This window comes from Prionailurus bengalensis, chromosome A1 (genome assembly GCF_016509475.1).
Source record: "Prionailurus bengalensis isolate Pbe53 chromosome A1, Fcat_Pben_1.1_paternal_pri, whole genome shotgun sequence".
In the NCBI taxonomy this organism is placed as follows: Eukaryota; Metazoa; Chordata; class Mammalia; order Carnivora; family Felidae; genus Prionailurus; species Prionailurus bengalensis.
The window spans coordinates 212,472,454-212,493,488 of NC_057343.1; the positions used below are offsets into that span (position 1 = coordinate 212,472,454).

Consider the following 21,035-nt stretch of genomic DNA (forward strand, 5'->3'; position numbering starts at 1 on the left):
CTTTCCGTTTTCATGGGAATGCCCACTCTTGAGGTACCTTATCACCTAGCCAACCCAGGCTCTTTGATGTTCCCTAAGGGTTCAGATGTGTTTGGGCTAATGCCTCTGCTTGTAACATGGAAATCCTATGTGGTTTGCAAGGCTCAGCACAGATGATCTTTTTGAGAAGACTTCCCCTACCTCCTCTAGTCAAAAGAATTACTCCCTCCTCAGCATCCAGAGTACCCAGTATTTAGCACGGTTTTTACCTAGTTGTTTATATCTGTCTTCTCCACCGAATTTTTAGCTTTCAAGAGTGGGTTTCAGACAATTTAGTATTCTCCCTGAAGTCTGGAAGAAAGCATGCTAGCAGAATTAAAACTGAATTGACCTACGGCCTTTAATAAGTGTGGTGCACAGATCTCTGAGGGTACCTGAGACCCATTCAGAGCTGGGACTAAAAGGTCAAAACTATTTTCATAATAATAGCAGCACATATTGCTTTTTTGCTGTTTTGATATTTGCAGTGATGCATGCCATAATGGATAAAAGTGCTGACACTTTAGTATAAATCAACACGGGGCCCACGCTATGTTAGCAGTCACTGTGTTCTTCACAGATATGCATTCACACGGAAAAATCAAAACAGCCAGTTTGACTTAAAAACATCCTAAGGAAGCAGAAAACTCTATTAATTTTATGAAATAGCAAGCCTTGAGTACAAATCTCTTCTACTGTGTGATGGAATGGGAAGTTCACATAAACACTTTTCTTCACACCCAAGTGTAATGGTGGGAGAGGAGAAGCACTTTTATGATTGTTTGACCAGGAAGCTAAACCAGCTGCATTTGGTGTTTTCAAAAAAACACCAGCTTTATTTGAAAGAAGGAATGACAAACTATGGCTATTCAGATTTAGGCATTTGACAGACACTATCTCAGAAATGATCAAAGTAAACCTGTCATGTAAAAAAAAAAAAAAAAAAGACAACCAACCAACAGCATTTGTTGCCAATGGCAAAATTTGAGCTTTCTGGGAAAAATTAGAAAATTCATCACTATGAGCTTGACAGCTCCCTAATACTTGAAGACTTAAGGTATTAACAAATGTGATTTTTTGATATCGTATGATGAAATGTGTCACCAATTGGAAGATGCTGATAATGCAGTGAACCAATAGTTTTGGTGTGACCAATGTGTGACATTACAGGGTCATGCACTCAAAGAAGACTCAGTCAAGGTGTAATGTATAACAACGCATTTTAGGGACACCTGGGTGACTCAGTCGGCTAAGCATCTGACTCTTGACTTTAGCTCAGGCCATGATCCCAAGGCTGTGGGATCAAGCCCCACATCTGGCTCTGTGATGACAGTGTGGGGCCCGTTTGGGATTCTCTCTCTCTTTCTCTCTGCCCCTCCCCTGCTCGCTCATGCACTCTCTCTCTCTCAAAAGAAACATTTAAAACAACAACAATGCATTTAATAGAAAAGACTCCCAAGAGGTTACTGATATGGTTTTAGATAGATTCCACATTACAAAAACACTTTGAAGGAACCTCTATTTGAGTTTAAGTGTAGTATCAAAGAACTACATCTATAATTATCTGAATAGACAATTTAAAATATAACAAATACTAAAACATCGTTTTCAGCTATGTATTTGTATGAAGCTAGCTTTTCTCCACGTACTTCAAAGTAACATATCAAAACAGATTGAATGCAGAGGCAGATATAAACCCCAGCTGTTTCCTTTTAATCCAGATTCAAAAGAAACTTAAAAAATGAAAAACAATGTCACTCTTCACACAATGGTTTTGTCTGAGGAATGTAACTTTTTTAATAAAAAAAAACAGTAGATATATTAGCATGGGATATATCTTAATTTTAGAGGAATTAATACATGACATTTTTATATATATTTAATTTCTAATAAGGTAAATATCTTCAGACGGAAATCCAAGCTTTTGGGGGTTCTCAGTGATTGTAAGAGAATTCAAATTTCCTGACACTGACACATCTAAAAGATGCCTCTTCAACCTCTCCGCACATCAAACTGTAAAAGACATAGGCTTGCCTTCTCAAACATATCTGATCGGGTGGCCTGCAACGAAATCCTGAAAGCCATGGGGTAGCTTTTGCCTTTGTTGTTTCTGGTGGCCTTTGAAGAAGAGGTGGCCGGGGCGCCTGGGTGGCTCAGTCAGGTAAGCGTCCGACTCTTGGTCTCAGCTCAGGTCATGATCTCACGGTTTGTAAGAGGGAGCTCCACCTCGGGCTCCTAGCTGACAGTGCAGATCCTGCTTGGGATTCTCTTTCTCTCTCCCTCGCTCTCTGTCCCTCCCCCTCTCGTCCACTCCCTCTTTCTCAACATAAATAAATAAACTTAAAAATAAACTAAAGAGGAGCGGGCAACCTCAGCTTTTCTCGGAGTCTCTCATCCACTCAGGCATCCTGTGCCTGTTTTCTGCTGAAACTGCAATATTTAAGTCATTACTTTTCCATTTCCAAACAAGCTGGCATCATATGTCTTGGTCTCACTGAGGAAGGAAAGGTGATATTTTCTACTACAGAATGTCAAGCTCCAATGCTGCACTCCAGTTACGTAAAATGTAATAGTCCAATGGGGGATATTGGAGAAAGTGTACACCAGACCTCTCTGTACTAATTTTTTTTTTTTTTGCGTCTTCTTGTGAATTTGTTAAAATAAAATGTTATTTTTTTTAAATGTCAGCATGCCTGGGTGGCTCAGTCGGTTAAGCATCCAACTGCAGCTCAGGTCATGATCTCGTGGTTGGTGACACAGAGCCCGGGATCAGGCTCTCTGCTGTCAGTGCAGAGCCCGCTTTGGATCCTCTGTCCCCCTCCCTTTTTGCACCCCCCCCCCACTTGCTCTCTCTCTCTCTCTCTCTCAAAAATAAATAAATATTAAAAAAATAAATAAAATGTTTTTAAATAAATAAACTTTTTTAAAATGTCAATCTCCAGCTAGCTTAGCTTGTGAGAGAGAGAGAGTTTTTTGCAGACCCTAACATTGCCATGTAGAAAGGGAGATCCTTCCTCGGCAAAGGTGCACATGAAAACCTTGTCCCAAGGTCAGAGATATATGTAGGACACAGATGCAGTATTTTTCAAGCCATTATGGGGAATGGATGGGATTTCCTAAAAAGTCTCTAAAAATATTTCCATGGACTTGGTCTTAACTTACATACTTAGCATTGGCTTCTGTACCAAGAAGTGAGAATAAGAGAAAGGGAGAGAAAGGGACAATGCAGAAAATGATAGGAAAGAAGAAAGGGAGGGAAGGAAGAAAGACAAGAAGGAGGGAGGGAGGGGAAAAGAAAGGAGAGGAGGGAGGAACGGAGCAAGGCATTAACTGAACATGGCCACCAGGTTTTAGGCACTGTTCTTCATATGCTTTCTCAGAAAAGGGGACATTAGGGCATAAAAGTGTTGAGTTAGTTTCCCACTACCAAATAGCCAGTAAGGGATGGTTCCAGGCTAACTCTGTCCACAGCACATGTTCTTTCCAAAAACTGTCTTGCCTCTCTTCCAAATGCTTGCCAGCTTTTAACAGTGACAGAATGAGGGATGCCTGGGTGGCTCAGTGGGTTGAGCGTCCAACTTCGGCTTAGGTCATGATCTCACAGTTCGTGGGTTCGAGCCCCGCATCAGGCTCTGTGCTGACCGCTTACTCAGAGCCTGGAGCCTGCTTCAGATTCTGTGTCTCCCTTTCTCTCTGCCCCTCCCCCGCTCATGCTTTGTCTCCCTCTGTTTCTCAAAAATAAATAAATTTTTTTAAAAAATTAAAAAAAATAGTGACAGAATTAAACAAAACAACTTCCACAAACTAATGCAAATCCTCAAATACTTTCACTCTGTGGGACACAGATTTATGTACATCACCTGAAGAAGGTCCAGATCCTTTAGAAATATATAACAGAGAGAGAGAGGATGGCCTAGCTACTATTAAGTAAACCTGTACTAGGTTTATCATAAAATCACCAATGATCAGTAGTTTTATTAAGCGTTGGTAACATCTATTGAAAGCAAGGTAATGCATGGAATTTTTCATTCCAGGGAAGACTTTACACTAATACTTTGATAGCAAGCATTTTAAAGGGCTTTTTGGGTGACAAGGAAGGAACATGGAGTTTTAGAAACATGTCTCTCAGATAGTTGTAATTATCCCCACTTACTAGCTAAGGAAATGACAGTCCAGAGAGATAAGTGATTTGCTCAGTCACATAGCTTGTAAGTGGCCAAGTTTGATGGCAAATCAAGATACTTTAACTCCCAAGCCACACAATTAATCTCTACATATTAGCCAGTGTTATAATTAACCATATAATGTTGGCATTATCTTAAATCTGGACCATTAGATATAATAATTAGAGACTACATAATTATATTTTAACAAGAGGTCGGTGCATACTACTATAATTATTATTATTATTCTAAATCAAATAAATTATTTTTAAGTCATTTGTAACTGAGACATATCCAAAATCACACAAAACACTCCCACCTACTATAAGATTGAAGTAGAATGTATTCTCTAATAAAAAAAACAATAACCAGCCACCAGTATGCACTTGGTATCTTTCTAAATTTTCATGTCACTATTATACCCATTTTGCACCCATTGTTTAGATGTGACTGAGGCACAGAGAGGCTATGCAATTTGTATAAGATCCTAAAATGAGTATATGAAGCTATGTTTCCAACCAGCGCCTGTGCTCTTAAACAATGAGATCTGTTAGTGCAAGCAAAACATACACATATGCATGAATGCACACAGACATACACACACATATTTAAGTTAAAAATACAGGAAGACACAAGACTACTGGTATGGACTCATCAAAAATGTCAATGGCATGGGAGGCAGGATGATTGCTCTAGAATAAAGATTAAAGACAAATGACAATCAAATGCAAAACATGATCTGTAAAGAGATCCTGGTCTGGGGAAAACACAAGATACACAGGACATTTGGAGACAATTTTGGAAACTTGGGTATGGACTGTATATTAGATAATATTATTGTGTTAGTATTAAATTTCTTGAATGTCCTTTATAGTTTTGTGGTTATACAAGAGAATGTCTGTGTTCTTCAATACTGCCTGCTAAAACATTTGGGGATGTAGTCTTGTGCTATCTGCAACTTTCTATCAAATAGTTCTGAAAAGGGGCGCCTGGGTGGCTCGGTCGGTTAAGTGTCTGACTTTGGCTCAGGTCATGATCTCACAGTCCGTGACCTCGAGCCCCGCATCGGGCTCTGTGCTGACAGCTCAGAGCCTAGAGCCTGCTTCAGATTCTGTGTCTTCCTCTCTCCATTTCTCCCCCACTCACATTCTGTCTCTCTCTCAAGAATAAATAAAGCTTGGGGCGCCTGGGTGGCGCAGTCGGTTAAGCGTCCGACTTCAGCCAGGTCATGATCTCACGGTCAGTGAGTTCGAGCCCCGCGTCAGGCTCTGGGCTGATGGCTCAGAGCCTGGAGCCTGTTTCCGATTCTGTGTCTCCTTCTCTCTCTGCCCCTCCCCTGTTCATGCTCTGTCTCTCTCTGTCCCAAAAATAAATAAACGTTGAAAAAAAAATTAAAAAAAAAAGAATAAATAAAGCTTAAAAAAATTAAAAAAATAGTTCTGAAAAGAGAAAAAAATATATATATATACACACACACAGCGTGAGAGATAAGGCAGAGTGAAATTAGACAGACAACATAGATATGGATACAGAGAGGGGGAGAGAGATGTATTTATGTTGACAGACACACATACACACAGAACGAATGATAAAGAAAATGTGGCAAATGTCAAGTAATTGTATGTAAAGATTTCTTCCTCCCCAAAATCTAGGAAGTATAACCCTTTTAGCTATTCACTCAAACTTTCCCTGGACTCCATTTTTCTCATATGCCAACTTGAATATAAATTTTATCTATTTATTTATTTAAATTCAAATTAGTTAACATATTGTGTAGTATTGGTTTCAGGAGTAGAATTTAGTGATTCATCATTTACTCAAATATATATTCTTGCAAATATAAATTCTTGCAAAATAACTCTCCCTTGAAATCCTGAACAGATTAATTCCATTCTCGAGGTTCTAAGCTCCCTCCGCCCTGAACAGTTCATTTTCTCCTGGCTTATCTCTCTTTAAAAAACTGCATTTTTTTCATGTCTCATTCTGGATGAGTTGACTCATTTTACTCACTAAGGTGCTATTAACCAAGGCAAGTGGTAAGAATGGATTATGGGTTCCTGGAATTGACTGCAGGGAGTAGTCTGCAGGACTTTAGGGATTTCCAAGATTCTCCCAGAAATGGAAACATTTAATAAAAGATCCATGTTTTTCACTATCATTCTATCTGCGTTCTAGTCTCTCATTTTCTGTTGGCTTTTTACCAACAGGAATAAAGTTGGTTTCTGACAGGTAGGGATACTCACCACTATACTAATGAGGAAGACACTAAAGTTGGTTTCTGAATTTGATATCTTGAGGCTTTGTTTTGGAAACTGTCTTCTGCCTCAAAGCACTTTTCTAAAATCTCTAATTTGAAGCTTTTGTGGAAAGGAAGGGTATTCACAGATATCATCTTGGGTACCTTTGCAGAATCTTACGTGTGGATCCTGAAGAAAATTGATGCAAATTATACCTACAGGTGATGAAAAGAGAAAGTATGTCCCTTATAAGACCTAATAGTGAGTTTTCAAAATATAGTCACCTTGTTTCTCGAACCAGTCAGCAAAAAGGGGAAAACACACATATCCTATTACTTCTAAATTTTATTTTTGCCCTTTGCTAATGACCATGGTGAATTTTACATCTTACCTTTGGTCAGTTGGTCTCTTACTTTCTCAAGTCATTTGATATTGGTTTCTTTGAGGTGTTATAAAATGAATGAGACAGAGGCCTGGAGGTAACACTGAGGACAAGCTTGTAGCAAGTGAACTTGCTTTTCAAAATGTGTGGAGTGTTGAAAACGGGTACTCACGGGGTCGCAATCACAAATCCACACAGCAGTCAGAAGGCAACATGAACAACTTGAAATGAGTCTGTACATAAAAACTCCCCTTCCCTTTAACCATTAGAATCTTTCCATGGGTTCCCCTAGAAACGCGGGGCTCTCTCAGTTTAACTTTTATTTTCTCACTTTGAATAGCAACCTGGACAAAGAAAAAATATTTGTCTAGTCCCAGAAGAACAATGAAAGTGAAATAATAAATAACAGCTGGCATGCGCCTGGCTTGAGGGTCAGGGAGATAACAGGGAGCAGAGGAGGGAGCAGACACCATGTAAGAGGGAAGCCACTGCTCAGAGTAAGGGGGCTGTCAACAGGTGGGAATGAGAGCCCTGTGGAGACATTGTTTGCTTTTTTTTTTTTTCAAGAAAAGCTGCACAGATACATTTTAGGGTAAAATCTCCCAACTTTTAAATTCCATATGATGCAGTAATCCCCCTCACTGGGTATTCACCCAAAGGAAACAAAAACACTAAAGATATATGCACTCCTATGTTTATTGCAGCATTATTTATAGTAGCCAAGCTACGGAAGCAGCCCAAGTGCCCATCAATAAATGAATGGCTAAAGAAGATGTGGCACATATATTCAATGGAATATTATTCATCCACAAAAAAAAAAAGAATGAAATCTTGCCATTTGTGACAACATGGATGGACCTAGAAGGGGTTATGCTAAACAAAATAAGTCAGACAGAGAAAAGACAAAAACTATATGATTTCACTTATACGTGGAATCCTCAAAAACAAAACCAACAAGCAGACTCTTAAATACAGAGAACAAAGCGGTGGTTGCCAGAGGCAGGAGAGGAATGCAGAGGTATAAACTTCCAGTTACAAAATAAGTCAGTCATGGAGATGAAAAGTTCAATGCAGAGGATATAGGCAATAATATTGTAATAACACTGTATGATAACCAGTGGTGATGACACTTAGTAACGTATACAATTATTGAATTATTATGTTGTACATGGGAAATTATATGATATATATTATAATATATAACATTATATATAATATATATAACATATATAACAATATAATATAATATTGTGCATTAACTACGCTTCATTTGAAAATCAAAATAATAAAAAAATTTTATTTATTTAAAAAAAAATTTTTTTTAATGTTTATTTATTTTTGAGAGAGAGAGAGACAGAGCATGAATGGGGGAGGGTCAGAGAGAGGAAGACACAGAATATGAAACAGGCTCCAGGCTCTGAGCTGTCAGCACAGAGCCCGACATGGGGCTCGAACTCACGGACCGCGAGATCATGACCTGAGCTGAAGTTGGCCGTTTAACCAACTGAGCCACCCAGGAGCCCCTAAAAAAAATTTTTAAAGCTCTCAATTTTTGAAAAAAAAGTACGTGAATTGCATTCAATTTCATTGCTTATGTTGCCATTTATAGCCTCTGCTTCATACATAAACAAAGTGACATTCTATCAGACATCGAAAACTGCATCATGTGGTTGGTTCAGATTGCAATAGCAGCATTAGAGATTTAATATAACCAAAAGTATAATTTCCTGGAAGATTTGTGTAGTTGATGAAAATGGCAGTAGCCCCCTTTTTAAAAGGGCGTTTGGGGGCACTTGTGTGGCTCAGTTGGTTAAGCATCTGACTTCGGCTCAGGTCATGATCTCACAGTTCATTGGTTCGAGCCCCATGTCAGGCTCCAGGCTGACAGCTCAGGGCCTGGAGCCTGCTTCGGATTCTATGTCTCCCTCTCTCTCTGCCCTTCCTCCACTCATGTTCTCTCTGTCTCTCTCTGTCTCTCTCTCTCTCTCTTTCAAAAATAAATAAACATTTTAAAAATATTTTTTAAATAAACATTCTAAAAATATGTTTTTCAAAAGGTATTTATAAGAAGAGTAAACATCAGGACAATTTTGAGAACAATCTCACTTCCAGGAAGAGTGTAAAATCCCATGACATTCAAGATCCTGTGGCCTTTTTAATTCAGGAAGACAATAAGACAACTGACTCAAGTAAAGGAATAATTCCCACTTGGCCTGAGATCATTGACCAACTTCCTGTTTAGAGCTGGATGATAGAGGGCGAGGAGCACGACTACAGAAAACAAATCACTTTCTCCCAAGTACAGTTGGGGATGGGTGCCATGAATCTCCACGGACAATGGTAGGGTCTGCCTCCTCCCTTAAACACTGAGCGGTGGTGTTTCAGCCGAGTAGAGCGTGCTGTTTGCCATGGCAGCCACCTCCTGCCCACGCAAAAAGCCCTGGCACACAGGATTTTTGCGAATTGCCTGCCCTGCCCTAGAATTATTAGACAACAGGAGACAAGGGGAAGAGGGCAAGGAGAAGGAACCTGCTACCTGCCCAGCTCCTCTCTTTCTCTCATTGTAAATCCTGAGTTAGAAAGCAGCCTCTGCTCTCCCTGTTCCCCCCCGCCCTGGGGAGCAATAGTTGGCTCATGAGTCCAGCCAACAAAGAGCCCCCCAGGTATGGGAGAAGGGCTGGAAGGGCTGGGGGAAGCCGCCGGCCATGGTTCTCTGGCAGAAGCTGGTGCCGCCAGCACCCACACTGCCCCGTGTCCCAGCTGTGGTTCAGCCCCTCTCAGCCTTCTTGGAGGCTCTTCCCACTCCAAGAGAGAGCAGCCTGTTTGATGTTCCATATGCTGGACAGAGAGAGAGAGAGAGTACATTCCCTTTGGAATTAGACAGAGAGAGAACAACAGATCAAATGATAATTTCCTACATTTTGCATCTTCCCCCCACTTTCTAGCTAACAGCCAGGGAGCTGATGATTTGTTCCTGTGAGTGACAAGATTTCAGTGCCTCTTCCCATCTTTGCTCGCAACAACCTACCCCACCCCAGCGACGTGCCTCCAGACAGGGGGAAGCTAACTGCTTGGAGGGCTGGCTGTAATAAAAACAAGCATGGGCTGGGAGCTCATGCATGTTGCAGAGGGGATCTGTGTTCCCAGCCTGCAAAAGGCCAGTTGCAAAGGTGCCAGATAACAAATAGGCCAGCGGTTCAGTAGAACAAAAATATTTTGTTCCTTCTTTCCTCTCCTCCTCGCCTTCCAGCCTTCCCCTGCCTTCCATTCTCCTCTCCTCCCCTCCCTCCCGTTCCCTTCTGTTTTTTCTCTCTCTCTCCCTCTCCCCCTCTTTCTTTCTCTTTCTTCTCTCTCTCTCCTCTCCCTACTCATGAACATTGAAATTAATGTGTTTAAGGGATTTGGAAGAAAACAGCATTTCAGGGGTCACCTGGGTGGCTCAATCGGTTAAGCATGTCAGGTCATGATCTCCCGGTTCATGGGTTTGACTCCCACATTGGGCTTTCCGCTGCCAAAGGATCCTCTGTCTCCCTCTCTCTCTGCCCTTCCCCCACTTTGTCTCTCTCAAAAATAAACAAACATTTTTTTTAAAAAGGAAAAAAAGAAATCAGTTTTTGGGGAGTGTATTTCCACTTCCCAAAGGGCTCATCCTGACCCCTCGGGTCCCAGCAAACTAGTGGTGTTTTGTTTTGTTTTGTTTTGTTTTGTTTTGTTTTGTTGACAGGCCCTACCCATAGCCACGCCCTACCTTGAGATGCAATTGAATGGAGGTCCACTGTGCCTGTGGTTGCAGCCGGGAATGTATTTCACAAAATTCCCAGTACCTCTTTGTGACTTGAGGTTAAAGACCAGCAGCAGCCAGGCGAGCACAGCTACGTTCTGTCATTACCAGCAGCCCTTACTTTGGTCCAGCAAAGAACTTGACGTTATGAGGGAGCTCTGCAAACACCTTCTAGAGGACAATCATTGGAATCACTGTTCTTTTAGAAGCACAGTCCTGAAGGTCTGAAGCCAGGAAAATGTCCTACACTTGTGTCTTTCTTTCTATACTTACATAAGAAGTATAGAAGAAGAGCGTAAATGACAAGCAAGAAGAGGGGCAGGCTCACAGAAAGCTCTTGCTTCCAAGCTGGAATGAGAAAGGAATGAAATGATAATAAAGATAATGCTTTTGAAAATCTCTTTGAGCAGGACTCCCTCGTGTCAGCATGTCTTTATGACTGTGTTGAAGGTAGCTAGTAGGCCAGGCAAGCTGCGGCTGCTTCATGCCGAGACGCGGACGGTAATGCAAGCCCATCCTGATAAACTGGGAGCAGGTGATCTGGCGTATAGGTGCTATTACTGAGGCCATTTGGTCGCCTGACCTGTCTCTCAGTCACCCACAGAATTCCAGATCCTTACAGTTTACAACTTGGCTTTTCAGATGTTTACAAAGCATCAGGTTTTTGTTGGCTCAGAGGGAGACCTGGCTGGAGGCTTCTGTTCCATGAACTAATTGTCAATGTCTAATAGTTGCTAGACTCACAGAGGTGCTATGATGTCATGGGCCTGCTTGGGCTGGGACCAGTTTTGTGACCTTGGAGATGCCCTCACTTCTCTGGCCCTAGATCCTTTAGTTTCTAAAATTAGGGGAGAAAATGTTTTTTCTTGTTATAACAGCTTTCTTGAGATATAACTCACACACCATAAAATTTACCCTTTTAAAAAGCATACAGTTCAGAGCTTTTTAGTATAATCACAGAGCTGTGCAATCATCACCACTATCTAATTTTAGAACATTTTCTTCAACCCAAAAAGAAACTATGCCACTTTAGCAATCAATCACATTTCTCCCTCCCCCTGGTCCCTGGTGACCCCTAATTTACTTTCTGAATCTATGGATTTGTCTATTCTGGACATTTCATATAAACAGAATCATACGTCCTTTTTTGTTTGTCCCCTTTCACTTAGTATGTTTTCAAAGTTCATCCATGTTACAGCAGGTACAAATACTTCATCCCTTTTTATGGTCAAGTAATATTCCACTGTATGGTGTATCACATTCTGTTTATCCATTCATCTGTAGATGGACATTTGGATTATTATAAATGGCTATTATAAATGGTGCCTCTATAAACATTCATGTAAAAGTTTTTGTGTGGACATATGTTTCAATTTCCCTTGGGTATATACTCTGGAGTGGAATTGCTGGGTCATATGGCAATTCTACATTTAGCATTTTGAGAAACTGCCAGTATATTTTTGGCTGCACCATTTTACATTACCACTGGCAGTGTTGAAGTTTCCAATTTCCTTACATCCTCAGCAACACCTGTCTGCTTTTTTATTTTAGCCTTCCTAGTGGGTTTGAAGTGTTTTCTTTTTGAAGTATCATTACATACAATATCCCATTAGTTTTAGGTGTACATCAAAGTGATTTGATATTTTTGTATATTATGAAATGATCGTCATGATCAGTGTAGTTACCATCGGTAACCATGCAAAATTATTACAATATCGCCGACTATATTCCCTATACAGTACATTACATCCCCACGACTTATTTATTTCATAACTGGGAGTTTGTACTTCCTAATTGCCTTCCCTATTTTGCCCTGTCCCCTCATCCACTCTCCTGTCTGATAACCAACAGTTTCTTTCCTAGATCTATGAGTCTGTTTCTATTTTTTTGTTTTTTAGATTCCACATATAAGTGAAATCATATGGTATTTGTCTTTCTCTGACTTACTTCACTTAGCATAATACCTTCTAGGTCCATCCATGTTGTCACAAATGGAAAGATTTCATTCTTTTTTAAGGCTCAGTAATATTCCACGATATATATATAGCACTTCTTCTTTATCGAATCATCTAGCAGTGATCACTTGGGATGCTTCCATATCTTGGATATTGTAAATAATGCTGCAATAAACATAGAAGTGCATATATTTCTTTGAATTTGTAATTTTGTTTTCTTTGGGTAAATATCCAGAAGTGGAATTGATGGATGGAATGATAGTTCCATTGTTAATTTTTTGAGGAAACTCCATACTATTTCTCGTAGTAGCTGCAAGGGTTTATATTCCTTCCAACGTGTATGAGAGGTTCCTTTTCTTCACATCCTTTCCAACATTTAATTTTTTTTTTGTATTTTTGATAATAGCCAATCTGACAGGTAGGAGGAAGTATCTCATTGTGGTTTTGATTTATTTCCCTGATGATCAGTAATATTGAGCACCTTTTCACTTGCCTGTGGCTATCTGTATGTCTTCCTTGGGAAAATATCTATTCGAGCTCTCTGCCCATTTTATAATAAGGTTGTTTGTTTCTCATATATTAAGTTGTGGAAGTTCTTTATATATTTTGGATCTTAACCTCTTATTGGATATATGATTTGCAAACATCTTCTCCTGTTCAGTAGGTTGCCTTTTCATTTTGTTGGTTGTTTTCTTCACTGTGCAAAAGCTTTTTAGTTTTATGTAAGTTCATTTGTTTATTTTTAGCTTTTGTTATCCTTAACTGAGGAGACTGGGCCAAAAATGTGTGTGTGTGTGTGTGTGTGTGTGTGTGTGTGTGTGTGTCATAGATAACTACCTATTTCATCTTCTAGAAATTTTATGGCTCAGGTCTTACATTCAAATATTTAATCCATTTTGAATTTATTTTTGTATATAGAGTAAGAAAGTGGTCTAGTTTCATTCTTTTGCATGTAGCTGTCCAGTTTGCCCAACACCATTTGTTGAAGAGGCTGTCTTTTCCCCATTATATATTCTTGCCATCTTTGTCATAGATTAACTGACTATATATGAGTGGGTTTATTTCTAGAATCTCTATTCTATTCCATCGATCTATATCTGTTTTCATACCAGTACCATACTGTTTTGATTATTATAGCTTTGCAGTATGGTTTAAAATCAGGGAGCATGAAACCTCCAGCTTTGTTCTTCTTTCTCAAGATTGCTTTGGCTATTTGGAGTCTTTTGTGGTTTCATACAAATTTTGGGACTCCTTGTTCTAGTTCTGTGAAAAAAACTTTTGGTATTTTGATGGGGATTGCACTGAATCTGTAGATGGCTTTGAGTAATATGGACATTTTAACAATATTCGTTCTTCTAATATATTAGCATGGCATATCTTTTCATTTATTTCCACTTATTTCCATTTGTTAATTGAAGAATTTGTCTTCAATTTCTTTAATCAATGTCACAGCTTTCAAAGTACAGGCCTTTCACCTCCTTGGTTAAATTTATTCCTATTTTATTCTTTTTTTTTTCCTTCCAAGTTTTTATTTATATTCTAGTTAGCTAACATACAGTATAATATTAGTTTCAGTATAGGATTTAGTGATTCATCACTCACATACAACACCCAGTGCTCATCACAAGTGCCCTCCTTAATAGCCATCACCCATTTAACCCATCCCACACCCACCTTCCCTCCAGGAAACCTCAATTCATTCTCTACAGTTAAGAGTCTGTTTTACAGTTTGCCTCTCTCTACTTTTCCCCTGTGTTCATTTGTTTTGTTTCTTGAATTCCACACATATAGTATATTCCATATTATATATGGATATATATCCATGGAGATAGATATATATATATATCTATATATATAGAGATAGATATAGAGATAGATAGATATAGATATAGATATAGATATATAGACATAGATACAGATATAGATATCACATCTTCTTTTTTTTTAATTTTTTTTCAAACGTTTTTTATTTATTTTTGGGACAGAGAGAGACAGAGCATGAACGGGGGAGGGGCAGAGAGAGAGGGAGACACAGAATCGGAAACAGGCTCCAGGCTCTGAGCCATCAGCCCAGAGCCTGACGCGGGGCTCGAACTCACGGACCACGAGATCATGACCTGGCTGAAGTCGGACGCTCAACCGACTGCGCCACCCAGGCGCCCCAGCACATCTTCTTTATCCATTCTTTAGTCAGTAGACACTTGGGCTGTTTCCATAATTTGGCTATTGTAGATAACGTTGCTATAAACATCAGGGCATGTGCCCCTTTGAATCAGCACTTTTGTATTATTTGAGTAAATATCTATCTAGTAGGGCAATTTCTGGGTCGTGGGATAGTTCTATTTTTAACTTTCTGAGCAACTTCCATTCTGTTTTCCAGAGTGGCTGCACAAGTTTGCATTCCTACCAAGAGTGTAAGAGGGTTTCCTTTTCTCTGCATCTTCACCAACATCGGTTGTTTCTTGTGTTATTACTTCTAGACACTCTGACAAATATGAGGTGATATCTTATTGTAGTTTTGATTTGTATTTCCCTGATGATGAGTGATGTTGAGCATCTTTTCATGTGTCTGTTAGTCATCTACATTTGTTCTTTGGAAAAATGTCTATTCATGTCTTCTGCCCATTTTTCAACTTGATACAATTATTTTCTTCATTTCTCTTTCTGATAGCTCATTATTAGTGTGTAGCAACACAACCAATTTCTGTACGTTAAGTTTGTATCCTGTGACTTCACTGAGTTTGTGTATCAGCTCTAGCGGTTTTTTGGTGGAGTCTTCAGGGTTTTCTACAGAGTATCATGCCATCTGCAAACAGTGAAAGTTATACTTCTGCCTTTCCAACTTTGATACCTTTTATTTCTTGCCTAAATCTTGTGACCAAAATGCCCAAACAATGTTGAATAAAAGCGGCAACAGTGGGCACCCTTGTCTTGCTCCTGATCTTAGAGGAAAAGCTTTCAGCTTTTCACCATTGAGGATGATATTAGCTGTGAGTTTGTCTATGTGGCCTTTATTTTGAGGTACATTCTTTTTTTTTTAAGTTTATTTATTTATTTATTTATTTATTTATTTATTTATTTATCTGGGGGCGGGGGGACGAGTGGGGAGGGGAAGAGAGACTGGGAGAGAGAGAATCCCAAGCAGCCTCCGCACTGTCAGCTCAAAGCCCGATGTGGGGCTCAAACTCACCAACCACAAGATCATGACCTGAGCCGAAATCAAGAGTCAGACGTTTAACTGGCTGAGCCACCCAGGCGTCCCTACATCCTTCTATACCCACTTTGTTGAGAGTTTTTTATCATAAATGGGTGATAAATTTTGTCCAATGCTTTGTCTGCATCTATTAGGATAATCATGTGATTTTTTATTCTTTATTTTGTTGATGTGGTGTGTCATGTTGATTAAGTTACAGATGTTGAATCACTCTTGAATTGCTGCAGTAAATCCCACGTGCTTGTAGTGTGTGATCCTTTTAACGTATTGTTGAGTTACTAATATTTTGTTGAGGATTTCTGCATCTATATTCATTAGGGATAGTGGCCTGTAATTTTCTTTTTCGTTGTTGTGTCTTTGTCTGGTTTTGATATCAGGATAAAACTAGTCTCATGAAATGAGTTTAGAAGTGCTCCTTCCTCTTCAATATTTTGAAATAATTCGAGAAGCACAGGTACTAACCACTTTAAATGTTTGGTGAATTCATCTATAATACTATCTTGTCCTGGGCTTTTGGTTTTCAAGAAGTTTTTAAATTGATATTTCGATTTCATTGCTTGTAATCAGTGTTTTCAGATTTCCTGTTTCTTTGTAATTCAGTCTTGGAAAGTTGTGTGTCTCTAGGAATTTATCCATTTCTTCTAGGCTTTGCGATTTGTTGGTATATAATTGTTCATAGTAATCTCTTGTGATTTTTTTTTCTGAAGTATCTGTTGTAACTTCTCTTTCATTTTTTATTTTATTTATTTGGGACCTTTTGCTTTCTTTTCTTGATAAGGCTGGCTAAAGGTTCACCATTGTCTTTTTAACTTTTCAAAGGACTGTTTTTAGTTTCATTGATTTTTAAAAATTTTTAGCCTCTATTTCATTTATTTCTGCTATGATCTTTATTATTTTCTTCCTTCTACTAACTTTGGGTCTTGTTTCTTTGTTTTTGTTTTTGTTTAATTCTTTTAGGTGTAAAGTTATATTATTTGAGATTTTTCATGTTTCTTGACGTGGGCCTATATCACTATGACCTTTGCTCTTAAAAGTGTTTTTGCTGTATCCCATAGGTTTTGGAAAATTGTGTTTCCATTTTCATTTGTTTCAAGGTATTTTTTGTTTTGTTCTTTCATTTCTTCATTGACCCATTGTTTGTTTAGAGGCATGTTGTTTAGGCTCCACATGTTTGGGTTTTTTCTAGTTTTCATCTTGTAATTGATTTCTAGTTTCATACCACTGTGGCCAGAGAAAATGCTTGATATGATTTCAGTCCTCGTGTGTTTATTGAGACTTGTTCTGTGATCTAATGTGTGATCTGTCCTGGAGAATATTTCATGTGCACATGAAAAGAACATGTGTTTTGCAGTTTTTGGATGAAGTCTTCTGCATACATTAAGTTCATATAGTTTAATGCATCATTTAAAGCCAATGTTTCCTTATTAATTTTCCATCTGAATAATCTATCCATTGATGTAAGTATAGTATTTAAGTTCCCCAATATTATTGTATTACAGCCAATTTCTCCCTTTATGTCTGTTAATATCTGCTTTATATATTTCAGTGCTCTTAGTTTGGGAGTATAAATATGTACAAATGCTATATTTCCTAATTTGAATGTATAAATTTATATGAATGTTATATCCTCCTCTTGGATTGACTCCTTTATCATTATGTAATATATCTTCTTTGTCTTGTTACAGTCTTTGTTTTAAAGTCTGATATTATTTAATATGAATATTGTTACTTCAGGTTAATTTTTGTTTCCATTTGTATGGGATATTCTTTTCCCCCTTCACTTTCAGTCTATGTGTGTCCCTAGATCTGAAGTGAGTCTGTTATAGGCAGCATAGAGATGGGCCTGAGTTTTTTTAATCCATTCAGCCATCCTATGCCTTTTAATTGCAGCATTTAGTTCATTTAGATTTAAAAGAATTATCTACAGGTATACATTTATTGTCATTGTGTTCATTGTTTTTTGGTTGTTTTTGTGGTTCTTTGTTCCTTCCTTCTTCTCTCGGTTCCTTCCCTTGTGGTTTGATGGTTTTCTTTAGTGTTATGTATAAGTTCCTTTGTCTTTATTTTTTGTGTCTTCATTATAGATTTTTGGTTTGTGGTTATTATGAGGTTCATATATATTGACCTATACATATGGAAGTCTATTTTAAGCTGACAGTCATTTAAATTCAAATGCATTCTAAAAGTAGGAAGCCCTTCATGAATTTGCATGTGATCCTTGTCCAAGAGTCATGCTAATCTTCTCTGTATCATTCCAATGCCAAAGTGAGAAATTGATCAGTGATTGTCAAAATGACAACCCAGAGTGAAAAGTACATTTTATTATAGGACCCACTATAAATTTAATTTATATATTTAAATTTAATAATTATAATACGTACATTAAATAACTGAAGTGCAACATTTTATGAAACAGTATTTACCCTTACTACCTGCAATATACTTCTTCTTTTCTCTGTCTTTATTGCTGGTGGTGACTCATTAAATTAATTTCATGACATGCTAAGTGGGTTACAACCCATAGCTTAAAATCTCTGATCTAGATCATTAATTCATTCAACAAATATTTATGCAACACCAACATGTGCCAGGTTGCCAGGTATTGTTCTAAGTTCAGCAGAGAATTAAATAGACAAAAATTCTTGCCCTTATAGAGCTCACGACCTAGGAGTGGGATTATATATATATGTAATATGTGACTTGTATAATATATCTCCATAAACTATAAGGTATGCCAGATGGGGTAGCAGATGTTATTGATGCCCCACCCAGAACCTGGAATATCATATCATATCATATAATTATTTTGGTGTGCTTGTTCTTATTCCAGGAGCCAAGATCTGCATGTTTCGCTTTGAGACATTTTCCAAAGTCACGGAAGGCTTATTTGCGTACCTTGGGTAGAAACAGAAATTAACACTCCATTCCCAAGAAGCCTACAGCCAATGACTAATGGAATTCAGTATAAAAGTACCCCAGCTTCTTCTCCACTTGAGTGGGGTAACTGGAGCATATCCCAAGAAACCACTTCTACTTGAATTCTTGGCACAAAGTCTACTTCTGGGGTAACTCAAACTGTGAAAGAAGATGATACGTGCTATTATAAGAAATAAATAAGAAAAGAGGTTAGAGGGTGGTAGAGGGTAATTTTAAATGGGGTAATCTGGGAAGGCCTCACTGATAAGAAATAAGTGATATTTGAAGAAAAGCCTAAAGGCGGTAAGGGAGAAAGATATGTGGATATGGGAAAGAGAAAATGTTTCAGACAAGGGGGACAGCAAGTGTAAAGTCCCTAAAGCAAGAGTAAGTAGACCAGTGCAATAAGCTAAATGTCTGTATCACCCCAAATACATATGTTGAAGCCTTAACTTCCAATGTGATGGTATCTGGAGGTGGGCCTTTGGGAGGTAAGTAGGTTAAAATGAGGTCATCAGAGTGTATTCAATGATGAGATTAGTGCCCTTATAATGAGATGAAGGGAGCCAGCACTCTTTCTGCCATGTAGGGATACAGCAAGAAGGCAGCCATCTATGAACAAGGAGGAGAGCTCTCCCCAGAACCCGACCATGTTGATGCCCTGTCTCAGACGTCCAGAACCAGGAGAAATAAATTGCTGTTTAAGCCACCCAGTCTATGACATTCTTTTACAGCTGCCCTAACTGACTAAGACAACCAGAGGAATGACAGCAGGAAAAGACAGGAGATTCATGGGAGAGGTCACAGACAGAAAAGTCACCTCTAAGAAGACACTTTTAACTTCACCATTTTGTTTTTCGACCATATATTACCAATTGAGGGTTATAACATCAGGAAACCTGATTCAAAAGTATACCATGTTATTTAAAGTCAGGAAAATGTGGTAATAGCAGGAAAAGAAGCTGAAAGAGGTGTCAGGGGTTGTGTGTGAACATTTTAAAACTTCTACCAACACTCATGTATGGTTTTTTTTTTTAAGTAGCCTTTCTAAAAAGAAAAACTAAAGTAAGCTTTTTATATCGACTTGCATGGCTTCCTAATATTAATTACATCTTATTGCCAGGATTCAAGGGTGCCCTCGGAGCTTTCACATTTTCTAATCCTTTTAATTGGCGGCTTATGAGTGATGCAATTGTCCTTTGGCATTAATGTTCTCATCTAAAAAAATGGGCCTATCAGCCTTGACTGCCACTGACACCATCATACCTATTTGGTAAACACTCATCCATTCTCTTAAGGAGGAGGAAGGGTCAAAAGAACAGTGAGAGAATAGAGGAGGTTGAGAAATAATTTTTGGGTTGTTATGGGAAGAAAGAACTACTTTTTTATGCTCACATTTTAGAGAAGGGAATTCCTTCTATGCTAATCCAAACAGAGGACTCATCTTTGCTTAAACTCTTTCGGTGATGGACTCCTCACTGCTTTGCAAAATGATCATTCCAATTCTCAGGCCCCATTGATGATATTAAAAGTTCTCCATTACTTTGAATTAAATTCCAAAGAACTTTCTAAGCAACTCGGAAGAAGTATCTCTTTCATGTGACAATCCTTTATATGACTGAATAAAACCAACCCACTTGCCTCGTTTTTCCTCCACCAAGCATCATCAGATCTATAGACATTCCACATATGGTTACAAGCACTTGAACACAACTTAGATGATTGACTTGTCAAAAATTATGCTAATCATAAATGTTACTGCACACCTAATGCTCCTCTAAGTGTTTTTACTTCAATTACCTTCTTTAATACTCAAGCAGTCCTATGAGGTAGGTACAATTACTATTCCTATTTTATAGATGGGGACAATATGAAACAAAGAAGTTAAATAATTTGCCTAATTACACATAATCAATAAGAAGTGGACCCAGACACTCAAACTTGCTAGTTTGACTCCAGAGCTTATATTATTCACTATCATTCTGTTCTACCACCTGTCAAAAGTTCAGAAATAACAGAAGTAAAACCAATGAACCACTGTTAATTGTGCACATACCAAAAAGAAAATTTGCAAACCAGGAACACTCAAACCAAAACATGGGAGGAGGCTCAAGGGTATATTGTTATAAAGCAGCTTATATCATGAGAAAGCAGTGATTTTATTATTTGCAGTGATTGGTTATAATACTAGAATTTTCTTAAAGAATGAGGAATTGATCAATGGTTATCTCATATCAACCTTGAGAAACAGTTTAAATTTACTTATGATTTTTAGAGACACAAGCAAAGAGTGACCCAGGTCAAATAAAAGCTAAATTCAGTTTTGTTTGTATGACTTAACTGGTTTTGTCTGCTCAAGGAATTTTCAA

General features: G+C 38.4%; 1 non-coding gene across 1 annotated transcript; it reads right to left on the bottom strand.

Annotated features, from left to right (window-relative positions):
* Positions 1–17,931: 17,931 nt before the first annotated feature.
* LOC122496545 lies at positions 17,932–18,039 on the bottom strand. Its single transcript, XR_006300852.1, has one exon. It is a non-coding gene; the product is annotated as a U6 spliceosomal RNA (small nuclear RNA).
* Positions 18,040–21,035: the final 2,996 nt, after the last annotated feature.